The following is a 6,637-nucleotide window of genomic DNA, read 5'->3' as shown; positions in this document are numbered from 1 at the left end:
ACAACAATTTGATTGTGGCTATAATAGTACAAAATTCTTGCTACAAAATATATACTTATAGCAAAATAATTTTACTCTTTTGCCACAACAAATTAAATAAATAGCAAATTTTATATTGATGCAAATGACTTATTTTTTCTATGAAAATTTAAAATATGTGGCTCTTTTATATTTTTAATCTTGTGGCAATTATACTTGTATTGAGCTACAAATTTTTTTAATAAAATATAGCTACAAAGTAGTGCATTGCCACAAATATTTTTTTTTCACAAAGCTAAGATCTCAAACTTTTTGCCATGACATACAGTCATACATTAATTATAGCTGATATTTTTAATTTTCCTATGAAAAGTGAAAATGTATCGCCTTATTTATTATAATTACATATATATTTTATTGTAATTACAAAAATTCATTGCAACAAATTGAATAATACTGACATAAACATTACCAATCACAAGAATTTTATAATGTAACTAAAAAATAAATTCAATAATTTTGTAATTACATATTTGAAAGGATTTTCCACAAACTTTGTTAGTCAAATAAGTTACATAATGTAACCACGAATACATTTTTTATATTCCAAAATATTTCTCAAATTACATATAATTGTATTCTAAAATTTTGAGAATAGTCATAATATACAATTCTTGTAAGACATCATCTTGTTTAAGTCCAACGCAACATAGTCTTCTCCTATCTCTCCTTCTACAATCTTCAAACTCATTTTTCTAACTAAGAAAGCAGCAAATCCTTGTTGCCTGCAAATAGGCTTTCTTCTCATTCCCTCCCCATACTGGGTTCCAATTTGTCAGTTGTATGCTTTTTTTCCATAAATATGCCTATCATAATGGTAAATCTTGTAGCACCGAGAATATAATGATTTAAAACTTCAAGGAAAAAATATATTTGTCTATGATCAATGTTTAGCAAATAAAAACTAATACAAAGAAAACTAAGGAGTAAGCAAATCTTATACTTTTAAACTTCTTAAAACATGTAGATATAGATCTCAAATTTGAGTATCAATTATGAAATTTATACCTTATCAGAATATTTCTTTTACATTAATAAACATATACAATCCATTATAATACCCATCGACTCAAGATAGGACAATAATCTCTTGTAAAAATATAGAATATGATTGTGCATGATTAATAATTTGTGGCTTAATCATTTCTTGAACCAATACATAATAGAAAATTCAGAACATACAACTAAGTAACAAAAACTTCATATTGTGAAAACTTATCCCATCTGCTTGAAGAATGCTATGTAAAACCTACAAAAAATAAATATTAGAAACAAAAAAATTGAACAAATGGAGAAAGGGAGGACAATAAGGATATGTGAAAAGCGAAAAGGATATCTGGGTTTTATTAAATGGGTTTTAAAATTTTGTGGGGAACTTTTGATCTTCAAAAAATTTTAACGTTTGGGGTAAAAGTTTTTGGATCTAAATGTGGAAAGGGGGATATGGTTGGAGAATTATTTTAGGTGAAGATTAATGCTTTGCTTTTACTGTTAGTATTTTTCTTTATTGTAAAATTATTAGATACAATTTTCTTTTAACGTATACTTCTTATGTCTCATATTAATTATCCAATAACAATAATAATAATAATAATAATATATCTAGTGGAATCTCAAAAGTATGGTCTAAGAAGAATGGAGTGTCCCTAGATGTTACCATTATTTCGTGAAGGTAGAAAGACCATTAACTCATATTAGTTGTTTACATTAATAAAAATAGTTATCTCAAATTAATTGTCAATTTATGAAATGAAGATAGAAATTAATTACAATATTTTCAATTTACCTTACAATTAATTCTTTTTTAAAAGTGTAAACAAGTTTATGAAGTTTTACATAAAAAACATTTTAAGCGGCTACTAGACTAAATCATGACATAATAGCATAGGATAAACAAATGTTGGCATATGAAAACCATAGATTGAATATTATTGCATCGTAGTCTACTTACTATATTGTTGACCCTCACTTCTTCGAAATCTTTAGCATCCCATAGCCTGCGATATTCACCCGGATCATCCTTATGCATTTTTACTGAATATTTACTCATATCTTGTATTAAGTCATGCAATTTATTTGTACCACTAGAGATGAACAGAAGAGATTTGTCAATTAGGACACTCAACACGATACTTACTCCAGAATATAAACTCTCAAGAATTTGCATGATTTATCTTATGTTTCCCCTCATATGAAGAATGCTAGATCTAGAAATACATCATAGCTAATTTTGAGTTTTTCAACGATTTCTGATTTTGAGTTCATTTTCATTTGCTCTGTAGCACTTCTCCACGCAGTTATGCCCCTATTATGTAAGAAAGAACCCCACGCATTTAGGGCTAAAGGAAGTCCATTCGCATGACCTACCACCTCCAACGTTAGCTTCTCAAATGAATTATCTGGAACTTCCTCCTTGAAAGCTTGTTGATTGAACAATTGATGATCAATTGGTAAAGTCACTTCATACACTACATTTTTTTCTATCAAATGTTTGTCTCTTCTTGTTGCAATAATCCTACTTCCCTTGCTGAACCAATCAAGAACCCATGTTAAGTCATTCAAATGGTCTCCGTGATTTATGTCATCAAGCACAACTAAGACCTTCTTAAAATGAAGTCTACGAGCCATCAAGTGCTTCCGGTCCTCCATATTATTTGTGTATTCTAGTTTTTTACCTTGGCAGTTCAGAGAGAACGATATTTTGCAAAGATTGCATTTCTTTATTTTCTTTATATGCGCTAGGAAACAAGCACCATCAAATTGAGGTGAGAGCATATCAAAATTCGCTCTTACTATTATCATTTTACCGACTATTTCCATTCCCCATATTCCCAGAATCCGAACATCATTGCTTTCAATCTTTAGTAGGGATTTTACATTCTCTAAATGGGCTTTTATTCCCACAATATCTTGTAAATAAGATAAAGGTATCTTTCATAATATGGAAGAGATTTAGTTGACAATTTGTTGAATATTCTCTGATTCAATCCTACACAAATGAGAAAATTAATTGTGAATAGATGAAAAAAATATATATTAGTAAGTACTTCACATAAATCTAACTCTTTTTATACTCACCCTTGGGCATATGTCATGTCCTTTTAGATCCGCAGCAGAACTTAGTGCAATCCTCCATCTTTTCACCTTCTGCATTCCCAGATTACCATCATCCTTATACTTTGATTCGTGTTTGCCAAAGGTTTATGCAAATCTTTCCTTTTGGTTTCGAACTTCTGATGGATCCACATCATAGAACACCGGTACGACTGTTTGTCCATATTGAGTCTTGGAATCCAAAATCTTCAGTAGTTCATCCAAGAACCACCTTGACTTAGCATAATTCTTTGAGAAAACAACGAGGGCAACTTGAGACTCTTCAATAGATTTCAAGTTCATCTGAGATAGATGCACCGTGCTCTAGCTTTTTGTCATTTTGAGAGGTGAATATTCTCTTATTTTTAAAGCATTCATACAAGTGACCCGTAAATGTTCTCCGAGTGTCTTCGCCACTAAAAATTAGAAAGATAATGTACTTCCATCGAGGACAGTATTAAGAATCACTCGCAATTGAAAAAGAATATGCCATGGATTCTGATAGAATAAACACTAACCTTGTGGTAATTATAAGATGAAGAAACATAAATAAAATTAAAGAGAATTGTTTCTATGAATTATTACTCTACTCCACATGTCATTAGAATTATTGATAAAAAAGAAGAAAAAGATCAAAGCGAATCACATGCCCTACTCTAATGGACGAGAAAAATAATCAACAGTAATGTTAAAAAATTCTTCATTCATCAAAATGTGACTTGATGTGTTTGGTAAGGAGGAAAATATGTTTCAAAATAATATTCGATTTTTCTCATATCTAATCGATAAAAAATGTTTTGAAACATATTGTTCTTACTAGTAAGTTACTTAAATATAAGGAAATTATTTTTTTCTAATGAAAATAAGAAAAAAAAGTTTTATAAATGACATTTCACACTAATTGAAAATTTTTATTATCTATCTATGAATGCACGCACAATGAATTATAAAATCCATGCATGTTGAGTCATCCCCCACGCCAACTTTTATAAAAGGAAGTAGGAAAGTTTGTTAAAAAGCAAAAGTGAAAGTGATGATTCTTTCTTTAATTAAACTAATTTATGGATGAAAAAAGTGACCTTCAAATTCTAAAATATGTGAATACTAGTTTTCTTCGTCCGAAAGCAGATGACTTGACTTTCAAACACACTATACAGAGAGGAAAATGTTAAGCAAATGTAACGTGGCAGAAACTCACATATAGTCTAATTTCTGTTATTTTTCTATATTTGTTTAGTGTCTAATGTAATATTTTGTATTGCATATTTTAAGAATTGATGGGACATTCTTGATATTTTTAGTTTTAACGAGTTTTGATACGTGAATTGCATGTAAATTTTTCATTACAAATTACATATTTTATCCCTTTCAAATTTATTGGTATTTAGTTTTTAAAAAAACATCATTTACATACTAGAGAGTACATATATATAGGGGTGTGCAAAAACCGAACCGACCAATAAATTGAACCGATAAAATATTATTGGGTTATTGTTATTGGGTAATTGGGTTATTAGATTTTTAATAGGTTTAGAAAAAATAATTATTGGGTTATTGGGTCAGTTTCGGTTTTTCCTATTGGGTTATTGGGTAAACCGATAACCCAATAATACGATAGTTATTTACTACTTTACCCTTCCTCAATATTAAATATACATAATTTAATACATAAAATAGATTCAATATTAGCTTTTCAAGCTATGTGATTTTTTGGTTAGGAAATTGGTGAGAACTTTGTTGATTATCTGGTGGAGCAAGCAACTGTTCAAAATTGTCTCATTGAAATATTTTATTTTAGTTTTAATTCTAGTTCGTAATTGTAGGCGATAGCTTTTACAAGTTTGTGAATGTTAGTAATTTGATCAACATTAAAAGTTTTCTATTATGTTTTGGCGGTAAGTTTGTAACATGTAATTATAATATACGTACTATTATATATTATTTGATCGACATTTTCTTATTGGGTTAGCCGAAACCGAATCGACAACATAAAAAACCGATAAACCGATAAAAAATTTCTTATGGTTTGTTATTGGGTTAGCATATTTTAAAACCGAAAATCGATAAACCGAACCGATTATATGTAAAACCGAACTGAACCGACCGATGCACACCCCTACATATATATTCCTTATAAATGAATACATTCTTAATATAAAATTTACTAAAAGTGCATAAAGTAAAAATTACTAACTATTATACAAATACAAATTGTTATTTGTAGTTTTGATGATTTGACAAACTTAGGGGGACCTTGTCAAGGCACCTGATCACTTGTTGTCACGACCCAAATCGGATCGCGACTGGCACCCACACTTACCCTCCTATGTGAGCGAACCAACCAATCAAAACCTTAACATTTCAATGTAATAACAACAGAAAGTAATGCGGAAGACTTAAACTCATTAATAAAAACCAATTCAATAACTATCAATATTCAACATCTATTATTCCCAAAACCTGGAAGTCATCATCACAAGAACATCTACTTTAAACTACTAATTCTAAGAGTTTCTAAGAAGCTAAAAATACATAAGAAGCTAGTCCATGCCGGAAGTTCAAGGCATCAAGACACGAAGGAGAAGATCCAGTCCAAGCTAGAAGCGTTAGCTCACCCTGAAGATCCGGTGTGACGAAGACTGGCTTGAGTTACTGTTGAGTCGAAGATGACGGCACGTTTGCTGCACTCCACAAATAACAAGAAGAAAAACATAAAAGTAGGGGTCAGTACAAAACACGGGTACTGAGTAGATATCATCGGCCAACTCAAAATAGGGAACAGTATATATCAATATTATCGTAAATCAACTATAAAACTCAACATGTAGCAACAACAAGTATTATAATCATCAATAAGTACCATCAAGTTCATCCATGAGGGCTCAAGCCTCAACACCATACTCATTTGGGAATTAAGTATATTAAGTTGAGTATATTATCATCTTTCAAGATTCATTATCTTTCCTCCTCTTGTGTCGGTACGTGACACTCTGATCCCCTACTACTATGTGTCGGTACGTGACACTCCGATCCCCTAATTCTATGTGTCGGAACGTGACACTCCGATCCCCTAATTCTATGTGTCGGAACGTGACACTCCGATCCCCTACATGTGTCGGAACGTGACACTCCGATCCCCTACATGTGTCGGTACGTGACACTCCGATCCCCTAAATGTGTCGGAACGTGACACTCCGATCCCCTACATGTGTCGAAACGTGACACTCCGATCCACTAATATCATTCTGTAAATCATCAAGCCTTCTCTATACCAAGGCATCATCATTAATAATGTATATTAAAGTTTGTTTTCAAGATTTGGGATTCAATATTTTCATCATGCTTATCTTATCACAATCACATAATCATATTCATGCAAACATACCATTAAGCATATAGTAGGATTTACAATACTACCAATACATATCATTCACTATTAAGAGTTTACTTATGAAGCATGAAAACCATAACCTACCTCCACCGAAAAATTGGAATCAACAAGCAA

The 6,637-nt window shown here is 31.1% G+C and overlaps 1 pseudogene; it reads right to left on the bottom strand.

Annotated features, from left to right (window-relative positions):
- Nucleotides 1–1,009: 1,009 nt before the first annotated feature.
- On the bottom strand, nucleotides 1,010–3,589 carry LOC101245948 (TMV resistance protein N-like; annotated as a pseudogene).
- Between the last annotated feature and the right edge of the window lie 3,048 nt (nucleotides 3,590–6,637).

This window comes from Solanum lycopersicum, chromosome 5, assembly GCF_036512215.1.
Source record: "Solanum lycopersicum chromosome 5, SLM_r2.1".
Taxonomy (NCBI): domain Eukaryota; kingdom Viridiplantae; phylum Streptophyta; class Magnoliopsida; order Solanales; family Solanaceae; genus Solanum; species Solanum lycopersicum.
Note: the sequence above shows the minus strand (reverse complement) of the source record. Positions and strands in the feature narration are given on the sequence as shown.